Here is a 19047-nt window from a genome sequence, read left to right on the forward strand (position 1 = left end):
GTGGAGAGGATGGAAAAAAGAAGACCAGCTACAACCATATGCCTACGCCCTAATCCTTAGACTCTGTGGATATGGGCTACGTGGCAGACGAGAATGAAGGTTCTAAGTAGCCAATGAGGTGACCTTAAAATACAGAGATTATCCCAAATTATTAGATGGGTCCTTCAAAATCTTAGAAAGAGTTGAAGAAGGTGCACCTCAGAGGATAAAAGTACTCTCTGCCAGGCCTGATGACCTGGATTCAATCCCCAGGACCCACATGAGAAAGGAGACCCAACTCCCACGAGTCCTCCGTCCTCCACATGTGTTATGGCCCATGGTAGAGAAACAAACACGAAATAAATGACTATAATTTAATTTAAAAATAAATGGAAGGGGTAATAGAGCAAAAAATGAACGTGTGGGAAGATTCCAACCCACTAATGCTTTGAAACAGAGCCACAAGGCCAGAGCAGTGGGTGGCCTCCAGATAAGGCAACTACACAGACAGTACCCTGCTGCCTCCAGAAGGCACGGTTCTGCTGACACCTTGATTTTATCCCAGGATATCAGACTCATGAACCACAAACAATGATAATGAATTTGTGCCCCTCTATGCACCAAATATAGGGCAATTTGCTACATCAGCATTTAAGAAACCAAGCATGTCACCAACCTGCATTTACTGTCTGACACCACCAACACATTTCTAAAAGACTGCTTTGTTTGTCAATGCATGGGACACTTGTATTTGGGTGAAGTTACAATATGCTCCTGTTGGAGAAATAAATGCCTGTGTATGAACCTGACCTGGAAATTATTGCCAGAGGAAAGTTAAAAGAATGGTCTTCCAGTATCAAGAAAGCCACCAGGACATCACCCTAGTCCTGTCTTCTCCTCTAGAATTCATTCCCATATTCTGAGTTTTGCTATTATCATTATTTTTAAGAGTTAGAATGTTTTTCCATGACTCCTGGATCTCTACCCTGCATGTATCTGACACGTAAAAATACCTGGCCTACCTGGCCCCAGTACCAATCATGCTTGCCCTCAGGGTATGCCTTCTGTTTCTGGTTTTTACTCAAACACCTCATATTCATTGCAGTAAAACCAGGACACAGGCAAGCAAAGGAAAAGGTAAGTCAATGTAATCCCACCCACAACAGATAATTGTATTTTATGTTTTCAAATGTATCTTTGCGAACACTCTGTTAATATTTATGTGTCTGTAATATTTATGTGTCTGATTTATTCTTAAAATGTAACCACACTCCCATAAAACACTGTGCTCTGCTTACTAGGAAATATACTAAGAATCCTCTGTAAAAAAAAAAAAAAAAAAAAAAAAAACATTTGAAATACAATTCTTAAAGGCTACAAAGTATTTCCAATATAAAAATAACACTGTAGCCTATTGACTTGGCCTCTTTATTATGGGCTTTTCCCTTGTGTGCATCTTCCATGCTCCCTATCTCCATCCTGTTTTCCTGCCAACATATTTGTTCACCACCAACTATGAGCTTTAGGTGAGTCACAGCTACTGCTGTAATCACCCTGGATGAGGCTCCCATCTACTCCATGTGACTGACTATAAGATCTCCAAGTCCCTCTAACAAGAACGATACTGGATAATGTGGTGATCAGTGTGTGCTTAAGGCAGATAAGTTTAACCTTTATAAATGTTTATTAAAAACAAGTAATATGTATCTATGTGAATCCTCCCCAAATGTAAGACTTTGGTTACTAAGAATAAAACACTCTGTATTTACTGTTGCTTATGATGCAGTTCTGTGTTCATTAATAAGAATAAAAGCCTTGTGAAGAATGGTCCTGATTTTTATTTTCAAGTGTCTATAAATTCAATTCAAGTAGCTTTCAGCAGAAACAGGGGGGAAAATCCTCTTTTTCACATAACTTAAAATCAGATATAATCGAACCCAAAAGCTCAAACATTACCCCAGAGAGATTAGACTCTGAACTGCCTGGCTTTGCTCTCAGCGTGCTTGAGATAGAGCTTCTTAACCTTCCCAATGCTGTGACCTTTTAGTTCCTCATGCTACGGTGACCCGCAACCATCAAATTATTTTTGTTTCTTCTTCATAACTGTAATTTGGCTACCATTATGAAGTACAAGGTAAATATCTGTGATTTCTAAAGGTCTTTAAGCAACACCAGGGAAAGGCGCATTAGACTTCCAAAGGGGTCACAACCCACAGGTTGAGAGCCACTGACTTAAGGTGACCACAACACTGGTGAGTTTCTGTCATTGTGGAACATCATACCTTCATTATGCTCCCTCCCAAGTCTCAGAGGTGTGTCTTACTGGACCACTCAGGTAACAAATTTGTTTCTGATGCTGGTCCTTCTCGTCCAGAGAATGGACAGACCCACTGACATGGATAAACCTGGATCTCTGGCCTTTCATTCTACATACTAAAGGCAGTCCAGAAAGGTGGGATGAAATTACCTAAAGAGAAATGAACACTAATAAAAACAGTAGAAATCTATGAAAGGATGCAACCTTCTAGAATAGTGATATTAACTTTTTGAGGTCACAAACCCCTCAGAGAATTCAGCTAAGATTTTTACAGAAGAAACCAAGCAAAGGCCTACAGAAAAGCAAAAGGTTCAACATACAATGCATTTGTGGGTGAGAAATGTATTTCCTTCAAATTGGCAGAATATAAAGAGACCTTATAAAGAATTGTGTTTCCTGCTTATTCCTGATGCAAGCATCAAATTTTATTTCATGAACAAATATTAAAATGAATCCAGATGGTTCCCCTAGGGGAAAAAGTTCTCTGCTCAAAGGTAAATCTCAACAAGGTTCGAAGATGTTTGATTTGAATAAGCTGAAACTGTGAGGTGCTTTAAGATAGAATTAAAGTCATCTTTAATATTTAATCGGTGTCTCACTTTGTTAGCAGCTACTCTTGGAAAAGTGACTTTTAAACACACACAGCAACAGTGAATCAAAAATCCCCTCTTTCACCTTGACAGACAGCTCTTCTCAGAGAAAACAAGAATGGTCCAAGACTTATGCATTTACAGAGCACTGCTCCCTGTGTCCTCAAACCTATGAGATCATCTTTGGCAATGACTGTATCATTGATGCACTGATGTCAGCAGAAGAAAGATTAATAATCCATGCTTTAATTTAACCTTCAAATGAGTTGTGGTTTCCAGAAGTCTGCAGAATGCTGCTATAGAAAGAAAGACTAGTTGATAAGGCACACCTGACCTTAGCACATAGGAGTCATCTTTCCAACATGAAATATATCTAATTATTTTCTTCATTGCAGAGATAATATGATCCAAAAATTGTCCATCATGGTGAGTGTTGGGAAATAAGATTAAGTAGTAAATAAATACATGTGCATGCATATTCACATTCATATATATATATATATATATATATATATATATATATATATATAAAATCAATAAACTTTTCCCTGTCAGTTGGTTCTGTGTTTCTTATTTCTCTGCAGAAAATAATTTTTAATTTGTTCCTATAGTTCATTTGGAAGCTGCATTTTTTTTGTATTTTCCAGACACATTGGTATGGACCTAAGGTCCTGGCACCCAGCAGTTCAAGGCAGAATGTTCAAGAGTTTAAGGCCAACCTGGGCTATATATCAAGATCCTGTCTCAGAAGAAAAAAAATATGTATGCTGGTTCTTTTTTTCTGTTTAATTTTTATTAGCTCTCTGAGGGCTTTGTAGAACACATTTTGATCATAATTCACCTCTGCCCACTCTTTGCAGAGCTACCATCCTGGTTCCTTTTAATGTCTAGGTTTCATATGCATGTGTGTATGTGTATGTTTAAAGCATTATATGTGTGTTTTAAATATACCATCTTTGGATATTAGCTCTATGAGAAAGGGCTGCTTGTTCCCTTCACTGCTGTCTCTCTCTGAGCCAAAGATCTAAAGCTATATTCATGCATCAGTTTTATAACAAAAGGCTTAGATTGTGTTCACCATCTGCCTCTCTTTGCTGTCCTACTTAAGAAATTCAGAACATGCCAGGAGCTAGTCAATAAGAAGTGTGGTGGGAACAGGTTGGTTCAGATCACGTGCCACCAATAAACCATGTAAGGATTTGGATCTAATTCTATTCGTGGTGGGAAATGATTTTCAGGTTTGGCTTGAATATAACATTGCCTGACTCATAATAAAGTAAGCTTAAAATGCTTACCTAGCTGCTGTGGCAGACTGTGGAAGGAGAAGGTGGAAAGAAAGGTGAGTTAGAAAACCCAAGAGAGGAATAAGAGTGGTTTTATAGCTGGCTGACAATAACAGAGGTTCAGTCAAACCAGCAGGTGTGGCCAATACAATATAGCACTCAAAATATATATATATATATATATATATATATATATACACATACATACACATATATATCAAGAATAACTCCAATATTTTTTACTTCAAATAACAGTGCCACTTTACACAGCCAGGGAATGAGGAAGAGAGGCAGGTGGGAGGAGGCACTCAAGTCTGACTTAGTCATCTCATGTTCAACTAGAGATCCTGAGTGAACTCCCAAGGGAGGATTCTGACTACACAATGGCTACACTCTGGCTCTGGGTGTCAGGTCAGCACTGGAGACAAAAATGGTCATCCTAAGACCACTAGGATCATGCCCAGGGACTACACATACAGCATGATTCAACATAGAAGGCTTTGGCTCCACCCACACAGAAAAAATATAACACAAAACAGTGGGTTTGTTCTGCACTTTCTCCAGGTGCAGAGCTCATGCTTTTTCTGACAGGGTTTTTCTGGCAAAGAAGCTTTGGTTGGACCTGAGTTTCAAAGGTTTCTGCACCTCTTAAAACAAAACAAACAGATACTACAGAAAAATCAGTGCCTGCTCGTGCCAAACAAATTCTAGTCTCCTGTACAATTGCAAAGATTTCCATAGAGTTTACATTTTTGAAAAGCATAAATATTGTGTATTATTATCATTATCATTATTATCATTATTCCAAGGGTAACTCCCATAATATAAAAGAACAGGCATGTATCCTGGGGGCAGGCACAGTCCCTGACACTATTAACAATGCCATGTTGTGCTTGCAGACAGAAGCCTAGCATGGCTGTTCTCTGAAAGGCTCTACCTGGCAGCCAATTGAGACAGACACAGATACTCACAGCCAAACATTGAATGGAGGTCAGTGACCCCTATGGAAGAGTTAGGAAAAGGATTGAAAGCCCTGAGGGAGATGGCAACCCCACAGGAAGACCAACAGTGTCAACTAACCTGGACCCTTCGGAGCTCCCAGAGACTGAGCCACCAACTAAATACACAGGCTGCTCCAAGGCCCCCAGCACATATGTAGCAGAAGGCTGCTTTGTCTTGTCTCAGTGGAAAAGGATGCACCTAATCCTGTAGAGACTTGATGCACCAGGATGGGGGATACTGGGGAGGGAAGCTGACCTCTCAGAGGTGAATGAGGAGGGGAGAGAAGGAATATCCCGGCTGCCTGCTGTATTTGTTTGAAGTCTCAAGCAAGTTCCCCTCCTCAGCTTTGTTCTCAATCTATCCTGAAGAGAATGGGGTGATCTAAACTTATCAAATGATAATCTTGTTTTCTTCTCTTTATTTCCATTTAAAATTAAAATTTTATGTCCACAGCCACAACATAATCATAAGAGTAGAGCATATTTTCTTTAATTTCTACCAATGGTAAATTGTATTCCAAACCTGAAACAGAGTCAAAAATCTATATATGTTATTATAAATTAACATATGCCAATAAAACACTTTTTCTAACAAGTATATGATCACAGGCAGAGAAAAATAAATCAAGCTGGAAAATTCTTCCGTGTTGGTGATATTTTAAATGGTTTTATTTCGTTTTGTTTTTCAAGACAGGATTTCTTTATGTAGATCTGTCTGACCCAGAGCTCACTCTGTAGAAGAGGCTGGTCTCGAACTCACAGAGATCTACTTCCTCTGCCTACCTAGAGCTAGGATCAAAGATGTGCACTACCACCTGGCCACAAGATCTCATAGTTACAGAATGTGCTATGCAGGTTGCTAGGGAACAATTGTCAATTGTCTTGCTCAGCTGTAGTATGCATGTGTGTATGACACTATTGACTGTCCCACAAATAAGCCCATTGCAATAGTGACAAGTCTGTTACAGGAGTAACCAACCACATACTAAATGGATCTGAGGCCACTCCACAGGTAGGAACTCATATTGATACTGTAAACCTGGTCAGAAGGCAGGGGCTAGGGAGTTCAGAGGCCCTAGTGGGGAAACCACTGCTCTTGTTTTGTTAAATGTCCACCAAAGTACCTTCTAAATAACTATGTTTGTGCCCATAGGACAGTGTTGCTGTCAACGTCAGTCAGAGAATCTTCTTTTCAAGTGGGCAGTGGTGACTGAAGAAACCCATAACTGGTTGAATTGATGAGGGTAAGTGACTGCTGAGTGCTCAGTCACAGATGGGACATCTGTATCACCCCTGCTAAAGCTCAGGGAAATTACATAACAGGTGAGGAAAGAATGTAAGAGGCAGAGAAGCAGGTGAATGGTGTGGAAGACTAACTGGACCGTGACATAGCCATGGTACTCTTAAATTTACAGCAACTGTGATTACCTGCATCAGATCTATACAAAATTGTACCCACTACCCACCAATATCCTGTCATGGAGGGGAAGGGAACTCATGAGGCCCCACCCTCTCCTAATGATTTATATATAGTTGGTGGTTACTTATAGAGGAGACATGCACTTCAGTAATTGGATGATTTGAATTTGCTTGGTCCAGGAAATGGCAGTATTAGGAGATGTGGCCTTGTTGGAGGAGGTGTGTCACTGTGGAGGTGGACTTCAAGACCCTCCTCCTAGATGCCTGGAAGATAATCTTCTCCTGGACACCTTCAGATCAAGATGTAGAAGTCTAAGCTCCTCCTGTGCCATGCCTGCCTGGATGCTGCCATGCTCCTGCCTTGATGATAATGGACTGAACTTCTTATAAGAGTTGCCTTGGTCATGGTGTCTGTTCATAGCAATGGAAACTCTAAGTTAGACAAGTAGTGTAACCACTACAAGGGTATGTCATAAACACCCCCTCCCACACCCTCCTGTAAGCAACCCTTTCTTGAGAAAGGGAAGTCAACAGGAGTGAGATGGGAACAAGAAAGGATAACAGTGGGTGACTATGATCAAAATGCATTATACATATATGGAAATACAATGAAACTTATTGTATATGATATATACTAGTGAAAAACTAAAGAGGCAAAATATCTGCATGAAGTATACAAGAGTACTCTGAGATGCCTATTTTTAATAGCTTATACTACATTAACATTTTTTAATTATGCTATAAGAAAAAGTTCTTTCTTAACTTTTTGGCCAACTTGGCAATCTCTTCGAATCTAAACACTGAGGTCAAAATAGACTAAAGTGCACAGTCCTCCAGCCCATAGTAGCAAACTGTATCCCCAGAGCCCAGTATAATTCTCATTTTTTTAACAAATGCATTTGACCAGAGTGCACTGAATATTGGTCACGAAGGATCTTGGGATACAGCAGCAAGCCAAAGAGAAAACCCCTACGCACATAGGCTCCTGTTCTAGTTGGGGAAACAGGCAAGCCAGAAAACAAAATATATGGGATATTTTTGTACAATGACACATGTTAAGAGAAAAACATGTTATAGTAAGCCAGGCAAATAGCAATAGATTTGAGCTGTCCCAAAGGCAGGTGTAGATAGGGGTGAGGATTTTCAATGAGTGTGGCACTGAGCCCGGATCTAGATGGCATGAGGAGGAATGAGACCTCCCTTTCTCTAGCAGAAGCCATCAGTCCCTGCCTCCGCTTCTCCTGCACTTCCACCCTTTATTCATTCACTTGACAAATCCTTCTCAAGTGCTCACCACACCCGCATTCTCTTCCCAGGGTTCTCATATGTTTCTCTCTGCTCTTATTAAAAAAAAAAAAAAAAAAATTACAAAAAACAGAGACTGGGTCTTATTAGCTCCTTTGCTGCCTTGTACATTGGGGAATAAAGTATTCAGTGGAGAGACAAATAGATATCTAAAACTCAAGTGCATCCAGGAGTCAAAACTGTACTTTTCTTGCTGCCTCAAAAGTCAACATACATCTCTCACGAGAAAACCAAGACTCCGCAAGCCCCTTAAGGAGTGTTCAGCTTAGTGAATCAGGTTAGGCCCATTGGGAAATAAAGGATTAGAGTAAGAGGAAATCTTTGATTAAAAATGTACTTCATTATTGAACAGTCTTTGCTAGACAGCAAGCATAAAGGCACAGCAATTCAAAGCATCCCAAAGGCAGGTTAGTACAAACAGACTGTTTTGAAATCACTCATAACAGGAGAGTCAATGATCCTAGGGACACAAAATGTCACACTGTGTAAAACTCTGTCATCACACCAGCTGTAAGCAAAGTGAATGACTGAAATGAGTGACAAACCCCTACCCTGACCTACCCTACCCTCTACTTTTGTTTTATTTTGTTTTGTTTTGTTTCTAAGTCTGTTTTCTCCTTTTCTTCATGCATGATTCTCTTTCTTGGTTCCTAGGGAGGGAAAGAGGCTTTTTCCAAATTGAAAGAAAGAATTGGTAAATCCTTAGTCTCCTAGTATGGAACACACATCCAGAAACCAAATTATTAACTGACTGGTCAAAACTAGTTCTAAAATGGCATTATACCTTCAAGACAAACCACTTCCATAATCATACATGACGTTAATGAATTTGCAATTGAATTTCACCAGCATCCTTCTTAAGAAACAAGTCAAATGTGTTCCCAGCAATTTTCTGCCTTTATTATAGTTTGTCAAATTGCAGTGAGAATGCTCTCATTTTCCCTAACCACACTTTTTTAGGCAATGCAGATAATACTCTTCATGTAAGCTTCTGTTTTTGTTGTTTTAAAGCTCAAACATCTTTTCACCTGAGAAGCCCAGAAGGGCTGGTTTCCTCGGCAACATAATTTGCTTCCAGTTCAATGGAACATTGAGTTCTTTTTCACAGGTTCCCCACATCAAGTGACCAATCCCTGCTCAGACAACCCCACTTCCCTTTGCAAAGCACTGTGGAAAAAAATCTGTTTCTAAGGTGTTTTTGTTACGGTTAAATGAACCTTTTAAATATTGATTTTAATGCTTTCAATTTTTTAAGCTGCAGTGCCTTCAGGCTGATTTTTTTTTTTCAGAAATACACAGGGCACAGCTCCTCCAAGCCTCTTATTCATTTGCCCCAACCTTCAATGATGCAAATCAACTGGCCTTTTCTTGTAAACTTTCAACTCAAAACAATCATTGGCTACAGAAGAATGGACTTAGGAAACTACCTACCTTTCTAATTCTGAAGACATCCCATCTAGATTTCTGTCAATGGAAATAATGCCCCCTTGAAACTGGCCACACTACACTGTCTGAATCCAAAGAAGCCATATGTACTATATCAGCTGAGTGTATGATAAAGGTTGAGCCTTGAGCCATCTGGGCCATTCTAGAAAGACACATGGTTCTGAGGCAGATCTTTACATCTAGCTAGGTTCTAGTCTAGGAGCAATATTTAAAATGTCAGCTCTGTATTGATTTCATGGATATCTCATTATCCAATTAGAATCTCTGTATCTTTCTTTGTCCATCAGGCTAAGAAAGATCTGTCTGAGGAAATATTGTACCAAGTTTAGTCTGATAGGCACGTTCAAAGTGCAACCTTCACAGTTAATCAATAAACAAGAAACTGATCAATAGCAAAATCCCAGCAAAGCAGCATGCTGCTGCTGACAGCCAGCAGAGCTCAAAGAAGCATCTGAAAACAAAACCCAGGAGAGCTACTTCTCAAAAGCAGCAGGAAGCCACTCTGGTGCTTTATTTGCACAGTTTATTGTCTTCTGCACCAGAGCCAGCCTCATGTCTGGAATACACTTAAAGGCTGTGGACATCTTGCAGAAAGTATTATGACAATAAAATGTCATACTTGAGAAATAATGGAGCTGGAGTGCCTGTACATGGAGTGCCAGGAGGGACAGCAATGGCTGTCATCATAGACATACGTGTCATATTGGGGGCAGTAATTTTCTGTTGGGACTGAACTTTCAGTGGATATAAGCAGAAGCTGAGGAAGCGGTGCAAAAGCCACTGTATCAAAGGACAGCCAGCTAGGTGTGGAGGTACACACTTGCAATACCAGAATTCAGAATGCTGCAGCAAGATGACTGTGAGTTTTAGGCCAGCCTGGGCTATAAAGCAAGACATGGAGTCCAGCAAGGAAACAGCAACAAACTCAGCATGACACCTAGTTCAGCACAGAGAATAGATATGAACGTCTGGAAAGAAGGCAGGGGTTATTTAGAATAGACTCCAGGATGGGTAAGACTCAAGAACATTGCCCAAATGTTCCTTAGCCATTCACAATTAATGGCTCTACAAATATTCTGTCGACCACAGACACTGTTAAGTTTTGTTATAAGTGATTTGCTTTCGAATGGTAGATTGGATGATGATTTCCCAGAAAGTCTTAGCTCTTGAGCCTATTTCTGTGAGCTTGTTTAGGGGGCAAACGTCTCTGTAGATATAATTAAGCATGGTGAGATAAAAACCACCCTGGATTATGTAGATGGCTCTAACACTAATGGCAATTGTCCTTCTAAGATACATAGAGCAGAAGCACAGAGGGAGAAGTAGGGAGGCCACATGGTGACAAAGCTACAGAAAGATTGAAGTTTGCAGCCATCAGCCATGGAATAGTTAAAGTCATCTGAAGCTACAAAGAAGATTCTCCCTCAGAGTCCTCAGAGAGCATGCCGACTTCTGTACCTAGACTCCACACACACAGGAGAACAAATCGTGGATGCTCTGAGCCATCGTGATTGCTTTACTTGTAGCATCCCTGGGGACTTAAATAAGCAGGTCATACTTTTGGCGTTTGTATGCTTGCATATGTGTGTGTATTTGTGTAAACATGTTTGCATGTGGAGGCCACAAGACAACCTCGGATATTTTTCTCGGAGATAATGTCCAACTTCCTTTGAGGTAGGGTCTCCGACTGACCTGAAGTTCACCAACTGCAGCAAAATGGCTGGCTAGCTAACCCCAAGGCTATGACTGCCTTCGCCTCCTCAGCAATGGGATTGCAAGCATACTACCATGCCCTGCTAGTTTTTACACACATTTGGGGGATTGGACTTAGATCCTGATACTTGCAAAGCAAATGCTTTGCCAACAGAGCTATCCTCGCCCCCACCCCCAGGCCCTCTTGTGGAGTTTTAAAGTTAGCTTATGAAATAAAAATTTCATGTAGTCTAAATTACTTTGAGCATCCCTATTATTCTGCAAGCACTCACAAAAATATCCATCAAGGCCCAATATGACTTTAGCGCTTGAAATGGCTGCTTCTTGATTGCACATCAACTGCAGAGGCTGGCTTGAGTTTTAGGAATATTATTACAAGATCCTGTAGCTCTAAAGACTAAATGTCAAACAGAGAGTCGCTCACCCAGGTGGCCCTCTAGAACTCAGACTACCATGATAGCTCAGACTACCATGATGGCTCAGACTACCATGATGGCTCAGACTACCACAGATTAGCCTGCCATGATGGCTGAGACCACCATGATGGCAGCACAATCAGACCTTCCTTCTCCTCAGGCTTCCTCCAGGCCACGTGATCATCCAGAACACTACATTTCTTGCATACTAAGACTGTTCATTCCTATCCTCCATTCTATTTCATATTACCAAATACTGACTTTGAACTTATGTACATCAGAAGCTCATTTCATTAATATTACTACTGTAAGCCAAGCTAGTGTTTTGTAATCTTATGAGACTTTACACAATAAACTAGATGTATGCTTAAAAAAAATTCAGGAGCAGTGGAGTTGGCTCAGTGTGTAAAGCACTTGCCTGGCAAGTTTGAAGACTATGTGCATTTTAGATTCTTAAGTATCCACACAATGAGTGAACATGGTGGCCTTCCATAATCCCAGGAAACACAGGGCTCCAGGGAGCAGGCTAGCAACCTAGACTGAGTGAATTGCTAGCTCCATGTATAGTAAGAGCAATCATACCTTAGTAATGCTCACAGAGAACAATGGAGAAAGATACTTGATGCCAACCTCCAGCCTCCGTATATACAGCATCTGCATGTACCCATGGACTTGTAAATACGTATATACACATACAAACAGTACGCACCTCTCCTCAAACAGTCCTCATTTAGTAGCTATAGGAAGAGATGAAAGCCTGTTTTTCTCCTAACAGGTAATTCTTAGGACCAGAAAAGTTTGTGAGCCATTGATTTAGTCCAAGCTATGCAACTGATGCTCCTCCGACTGTGCTTCATATCCTCACAGAGTTTCTGATTAAAGGATAATCTTATGATTCCATTAAACATAAAAATTTTGTACACCCAAATCAGTTTTCAGTTAGCATGGAAAAGCTGGGGAGGAAAAACAGGGAAGCAGCCACAGCCAATGGGTGTCCCCCAAGGATATCCTGCCACCTTAGGCACAGGACTGGTAAACAGTGAGATGCATGTTAAGCAGTCAATGATGTCTGAAAGTCCAAGTACTAGCATAAACAGGCCACAGGATCAAAATCATATGACTACACACACACACACACACAAACACTCTTACCCACAAAAAGAACTAACTTGTCAAAGCCCTAAGACCAAATCCTTTTGTAGGAACATGTTCATATGCTTGCTTTATTCAAAAGGTGTTTCTAAATGTAAAAAGATTGTGCAGGAAGCTCCCATGGTAGCCAGCTAGCCATCATGATCCCCACCCCACCACCATGATATCCACTCCCAACACATATGCTCTTCTGTGGCCTCTCCCCTACATTATGTGAGGGTTATCTGTACAAACAATAGAATATAAAAATAACCATAACTGAAACATCCACAATGCAACCTCTCTACATAAGGCTTGGAGAACATAGTAGAAGAGAGAGTGGAAAGATTGCAAGAGCCAGAGGACCAAGACATTTGCTGCTTTATAGATTCCTTATAGAATATTATATAAGTAGTGCCTTCTATGTATGACAAGGAAGTTACACCCATAAAATCTCATCAATATGGACAGCTAAGCAAGACCTGCACAATGAGAATACCAGATAGCGTGCCAATGTGAGTAGGGGAACCTCAGAGCTAGGGGAACTTCACTAAATGAACTACAGTAAATTAATGGATGCTGAGAGGAGAACCAGACTTCTCTAAGAATGAGCCCCAATGGGCTATCCAGTCCCACATTGTCAGGCTTAAACACATAGTCATATGAGCAACACTAAATGCACTTAATAGGTTATATTATACACACACATAAACACATACATTCATACACACATGTAACAATAATAATGAAAGAATAATCGGTCATGAACTTGAAAGAAAGTGAGAGACAGGGTAGAAGTCTGTCTTAGAAGGGGCAAAAGAGATAAAATTATATAAATATAGTATATATGTAGAAATTTATCAAAATAAATAAAAATATATTTAAAACTAAGTAAGGATTCAATAATAAGTTCTAAATATAGAAGCAGGGAAGAAAAAATAGAATGTAGAATTAACGGGCTGATGGGACTGGGTGGTCCTAAAGAACACAGTAGTCTTTGCCCTGGTCTCTCTCTTCTAGATGGCATCATCTAGGGAGAGGTCCTGTGGAGAATCCATGGTGAGAGACTGGAGCCTCTAGCTAACAGATAAGGAAGGAGCCTTGGAAGTAGATCTTGCAGCTCCATCTGATATTCTAAATGACCACATATTTCCAAGGCATTTTCCAAATGTACTTGAACTCAAATCTTCCTTATTCTTGATACCCCCTTGTATGTAGTAACTATTGAGAGAACCATGTGACTAGCTCAGATCACCTCTCTCAGCACGGCCTTTACAGTGTAAAGATAAGGGAGGAGTCAGACTTATCTTGGCTCAACAAAGCTGTTAGAGCAAGAATTTCAGTCCTTTGGTGCACACTACAGCTTCTAATATAGGCACAGGCGGGCAGTAGTGGCACACACCTTTAATCCTAGCACTTAGGAGGCAGAGGCAGGTAGATTTCTGAGTTCGAGGCCAGCCTGGTCTATAGAGTGTTCCAGGACAGCCAGGGCTACACAAAGAAACCCTGTTTCAAAACAAAAAAAAATAAAAAATAAAAAATAAAAATAATATAGGCATGGGTGAGAAATAGTAACTCCACTCTAACATGATTTTTGAGTTTTAGAATGTGAGATCTATGAGCTAAGAGGTGCTGTAGTTCACTTATGAGTTTGTCCTCAAAGTCTTGAGGAGCTCTGGGCACTGGATGGATGGGTGGATGGATGGATGGATGGATGGATGGATGGATGGATGGATGGACAAGGGAGTCAGGGATGGATGAATGGATGGATGGGTAGGTGCATGGATGGACAGACAGATGAGGGAGGGATGGATTAATGGATGGATGGATGGGTGGGTGCATGGATGGACAGACAGATGAGTCAGGGATGGATGAATGGATGGATGGGTAGGTGCATGGATGGACAGACAGATAAGGGAGGGATGGATTAATGGATGGATGGATGGGTGGGTGCATGGATGGACAGACAGATGAGGGAGGGATGGATGAATGGATGGGTAGGTGGGTGGATGTGTGGGTGGATGGGCAGTGGGTGGGTGGGAAGGATAGGGAGATGGGTAAATGAATGGATGTATGATATATACCCTAAGTTGTTTAGTACAATTGCATTTTATCTTAGGATTTTGCCAGGGATCTGCAGTGAAAAGAAAATAAAACTTTGTATGCTGGTGTCTAAGACAGTGCTGTGCATATCAGAGATGAATTACAAAGATTTGTTCCAGTCCAAGAAAACTTTATACTAAAAAAGTTGAAAATAGGAAAAGAGTCTTAAATCTTATTTCAAGTGAGAAATCCCTTGTAGCCCGTATTACAAGCAGTGCAGAGCCCTGACAACAATAATTGGGTACAGAAATTTGTTTTGCAGCCACTGTTTGCCATTCCAGATCCTTCCTGTCTTTGCCCACAGTCACAACTATCTCCCCATTCCTCCCTGAGGCACTTGGCTGGCTTGAAATCACTATCAAAACAGGTTCTTAAGAAAGTGTCTCACCACTTCATTAGTCCGAATAGTGTTAGCTGTAGAGTAGGAAAACTCAACTTATACCGACTTAACACAAAATAAGTCTAACTGCTGTAGAGATAGAGGGAACAGCCCACACTGTTGCAGAATAGACTGATGAGAGGCAGCTGGCTTCAATCCTTAACTTCCAGGAAGACCCAGATGTGGATAGTCGGCCAGACAATGCACAAGGAAGGCAACTTACATATCTCCTAACTACATTCACAGGCACAAGTCCCAGTGACTACCCAAGCAACCACCTCCCAGCACCAACTCTACCCTACATGAACTACTCAGGTCAGTAACCTTCCCTAATCACCAACACTCGTTCATAGAAAGGGGTGTCAGTAATTGATGATAGCTTAAAGTTCCCAAAAATGTTAGCATAAATCATGACTTTTAGCTAAAAGAATGATCTGGGTAGAATTTCAGGCATCTGCAAAGACTGTCATGTTTCCCACTTGTCTGTTCTTAGAACAACAAAAAAGAGTGCTATCAGACCCTTGACATTAGGCTATTGAAAGAACAAGAAAGAAATACAAGGGGTTATCCTTTTCAAACTGGGTGATAAGCAAGAGTGTTATTCTACCCTGACCCCAATATAATAGACACAAGTAGATAACATTCCAAGTTTTAGGCCATGTAAGAAAATGCACTCATGACCATTCCTTTGAGTAAATTTTAATGATCTCATTCTTTTATTAATTGCTATGTTTCTAACCTCCCAATGGTTCAAGTGAATTATGATTAGAAGCAGCTAATTATAAAATACAGGAATGACAAAGGAAAAAATTCACAAATACAATTCATGTAACGAAAGTGGGCCAAAGCCTTCATCGGTGCCTTTAGAGGCCCTGTGAGAAGGATACACTGCTGAGCATTGCCCAAGACATGGCTTCTTCCACTTGTGCAGGACCAGGTACTCTGGTGGCTAGAACATCAGCCCTCAGAGAACACATGTCTGTTTTCGAGACCTCCCCCTTCTCTGACATCATTACTATGGCCACACAGTGATCAAATAGCAAATGGGTAATGAAAGGCAGGCTCCAACCATGCACCTCTAGATGGAGGTGAGGCAGCTGCTCAAGCTCCTAATGCTAATAAGAATGGAAGTTCACATACTTCCCTTCCAACACTTAACTCTCAGAGCAGGGAAGGCAGTACTCATGGTGTCTCAAATGAGTTTGTCCAAGTATGAATGGATTATTAACAAGCACGTTCTTATGGTTTTATAGAAATGTCAATTGGAATCGATAGACACAAAGCTGAGGGTCGGGAGGGAGATAGAAGTGTGGATTTGGGAGGATTTGGGGAAGAATAGATGGGTAGATAAGACCAATATACTAAATTCTAAAATAATAAGAATATATTTTGGTTTTTTTTTTAAAGGAAGCCCTATCTCCCTTCTCTTTCATTTATAAATTAACAATTACTATCTCACGGGGGAGAAAATCAGTTGCCATACATTTAATCAAAGTTCACTATGGCATAGAGCAAGCATCACAGAGATGTATAAGGTGTAAGGCACAGTTGAGAGAAGATAATCACACATTTACAAAGTAGCCAGGTGGTACTAGTGGAATTTTTGTCCCCCTCAAAAGCAAACCCAAACTAACATCCTAGCCCGAATATTTCAAATTGAGATCACATTTGGAAATTGAAGGGATGTGGCAAATATAAATAAGATGAGATCGAATGGAGTAGGATATATTTCTGTCCCAATATGATATCTGTCCTTACAATATATGGTCACTGGAAGGTATGGTGTGTGGGAAGAACATTTTATGGTAGTGGCTCTCAACCTTCCTAATGCTGTAACCCTTTAATACAGTTCCTCGTGTTATGATGACCCCTGGCCATAAAATTGTTTTGCTACTTCATAACTGTAATTTGGCTACTGTTATGAAGGATAATGTAAATATCTGATATACAGTATATCTGATATGAGAGCCCTTGCAAAAGGTGACCCAACTCCCAGAAGGGTTGCCACCTACAGGCTGAGAACCATTTCTCTATGGTGTGGTCATTGCAAGATAGGGTTTGGAGGGATCATGGCATTGTGGCATCCTGCTTGTGGCTTTCTAGAGCCCAGGACTCTTTGAGTTATCCAATTTGTAATCCTCTGATGTGGTTATCCTCAGAAATGACACCGACACCGATGGAAATGTTTGGCTGACAGAAGATGATGACAGAAACCCAGCAGGAAGTCACACACTCATTCCTATGATAAAGTAGGAAGGGCTTCCCAAAGGGATGCTAAGTACTGGGGGGTGAGGGGGTACGGAAGACATAGAGGGCTCTGCCAAGCACCTGATGGAGACAGCACATAAAGCTCTTCTAGACCGTGCCAAGGATGAGGACCACTGAGACCATGGCTAGTACTTGGCAGAGCTGACAGATTATAAAGCAGCTCACGTGCCTGCCCTGAGTTTACTGTCTGGAGCTTTCCGAGTTCCATGCAGAGAACAAACAAATGAATGCCTGGGGAAAGGAATGCAAAACTTGGGTGAGGCAACTGGAAAGTAATGGTAGATTCAGGTTCTCTCGGCCTAGGCGCCATTAAATGGCCACAAGCAGATTAACAATACGATCCCGTCTCACTCTGATGCAGTCTCTGGTGGCAGTGAGCTGACTACTCTTCAAGAATGGACACCAGTTAATACATTGCTCAAACAGCTTGTGCAGGATGAATCAAAGCATGAGGATGGTGGGGAAATAGAAACATTTAGAGATGGGACTGATGTATGAGGTGTGGTCAGGGTTTAAGAGACGTGAAGACAGTCAAGACTAATCAAGGGATCAGACTGCCCCCAAACTCTCTACCAGCCACTGACTGGCTCTTTGGATTTGGACAGCTTACTTCCCCTCCCTTGTCAGTCTCCTCACCTGTAACTTGGTAAATACTCACAATGTAGGATGGGGAAGAGCTAATGGGTTTACACAGGGGATGTACTCAGGATAGAGCCTGACAAAGATGAAGAGACCTTCATTTGTATTGCTATAGCAACAGCAATGCCTACACAGGGATCGTCTGGCCAGAAAATAAGACTATATGAACACTTTGAAAAACGAGTTTCATGAGCTTACACACAAGGAACAGACACATTTCTTATAACGAGGACCTGATGTTGGAGCAGAGAATCTGTACAGGTGAGAATGAATAGATTGGCCTGAGTTCACAAGGAGCATGAAGGATGGGGATGAGGAAGATGTCACGGGTATGTTCCAGGTGGGATGGGGATGTAGGGTCATGACCTGTGCCGCCATCAATGGAGCCTCAGGAGGAAGAGCCATGTCAGCCCGGGTATACACACACACACACACACACACACACACACACAAACTTTCTTGAAGGAATGGTTTCTTCTCCGTGAGATTAGCCTTTGACACTGAAGCCAAGACCCCTTGATTTCTCCTGGCCACAGGATGGGTACCAACTCCAAACCTGGTCACACAGCCCTTCCTCCCTTTGGAGCCTGGAGTTAACTGACACCTAGAGCCTTGGGTGAGCTGTGGAGTACTTCCTACCTGAACACCTACAGTATGGCTCAGTGCCTACCCTCTCTGCACAGTGAGCACTCACACAACCCCGGAAAACTCTATTTGGATTTAAATTAACAAGATCAGGCCAGGAAGGACGACACGCATCTTTAATCCCTGCACTCTGGAGGCAGAAGCAGGTGGATTTCTATGAGTTCAAGGCTAGCCTAATCTACATAGAGAGTTCCTGGCAGCCAAAGCTACACAATGAGACCCTGTCTCAGAAGACAGACAGACAATGTTTATTACAAGCCACACAGTTTCCTAAAGTCTTAGTATAATCCAAACAATAATGTCCTGGCCATTTAGTTTCAGTCTGGAAGCAAGAAAATGCCAGAAACCAAACTCACAGCCTATGGTCAGCTGAGGGTGTGATGCCAGAACCAGCTCTCTCTTCTTTCCATTAT

Source organism: Apodemus sylvaticus, chromosome 6, assembly GCF_947179515.1.
Source record: "Apodemus sylvaticus chromosome 6, mApoSyl1.1, whole genome shotgun sequence".
Lineage (NCBI taxonomy): Eukaryota > Metazoa > Chordata > Mammalia > Rodentia > Muridae > Apodemus > Apodemus sylvaticus.